Below are 1600 nucleotides of genomic sequence, written 5' to 3' on the forward strand. Positions count from 1 at the left end.
GAACAAGAATACGATTTACCATAAATTCTCAAGAGAATATTCATATTTCTAAATGAAAAAGAGTATTTAGTTTCTATGGAAAACAACCGGAAGCAACAGCCCGATGAAGACACCTCTTAGACGTCGACGTGACAAATGGGAAGCCATTTTGGTTCCCAACCTCAAAGCCATTTAAATGGCTTCAAGTGTCCTCGAGGCGGCTCCGCGTGCATCCTCTTTTCTTCATCCCATAGTCGACGAAAAATCTGTACAATGCACGCCAAAAAACTGTTTCGAATCAGGTGTAACCGAGCTCCTTTACACGCGAAACGGAACGAAATTGGATCTCTCGAATTTAAATAATTGCGTAATGAAAAAAAAACAAAGACGAACACGATAAACGATGTGAAAATTGAAGTATTAATCGAGAATCGTGATCTAACCATTACATAAATATTATTATCGATGACTTGCCGAAGAGCATAAGATCCAATCTTATCGGGGAGGCATTGTGACCGTGTCCATTTTATATAAACTGTAACCGAACTTGATTTGAATACAGTTTTTGAACTTACAATTCACAACTTGGTTTAATAGAAAAAATAATCACAAACAGAAGATGAGAAAAGAAGCAATTATCGGATCTTTTTTTTGTCAATTGAATAAAATGGAAGAAATACATATAATGTTCACTTTCTAAAAACGTGAAAAATAAGTGAAATCGACATTGGTTAATTATTTATAAATACAAGTGGCAAATATTACTAAATTTACTATTTATTTTTCGTGAATATCAAAACGAAGATACGGAAAGATATTGTATTTAAAAGGATTTTTGGTGGCTGGTCTCGCCGCCATCTTGGAAACAGAATATCACGGTTGTTCCTGAATTTGTGCAATTTATATAATTAAATAATGTATCGTAAGCAATACGTTTATTTAGACAGAAACTATTCTAAACAATCGATAATAAAAAGCGTCAATATATATTTTATAACAGAATTATTGTTTCAATTAAGGAAATCGTTTAAAAAATGGCAGATTCCATTGATTGTTGTACTGGACTATTTTTTCACGAATCAAAATTATCACCCAGGGTCACTATTTAAATGTCACCAATAATCTTTTATAACAAAGTTATTATCTGAATTTCAATTCGGAATCTTTTCAGACACCGTATACACAACGGAGGATTCCACTGATTCGTGTATTTGACTATTCTATCAGAAATGGTAAATTATCAGTAAGAGTCACTGAATTGGATATCGAAATTAAAACGTCCATTCTGTTATCTACGAAACACTATTTACTCAAACAACGAAATGAGTATTGAAATTATTGATCTTATATATAAATTCAAATATCAAATTAATACAATCGGTGTGAACGAAAAGTCCGCTAGAAAAGAATTTGCGGTGAACGTGTTAAATAACAATAGCTACGCGTCTAATAAATACGGGTAGTTTCACAGAGTAAGCGTCAGTGAAGAAATTGGCGGGGTTTTCAAATCGGGTCCACTAGGAGTTGAAGGATCAACTGAATCTGTCATTTCCCAAAGTCAATAACTCCGCAAACATATAATAATATAAATTATAAAAATATAAGAATATAAAAGTATAAG

The sequence above is a fragment of the Dufourea novaeangliae genome, unplaced genomic scaffold, assembly GCF_001272555.1.
Source record: "Dufourea novaeangliae isolate 0120121106 unplaced genomic scaffold, ASM127255v1 scaffold23, whole genome shotgun sequence".
Lineage (NCBI taxonomy): Eukaryota > Metazoa > Arthropoda > Insecta > Hymenoptera > Halictidae > Dufourea > Dufourea novaeangliae.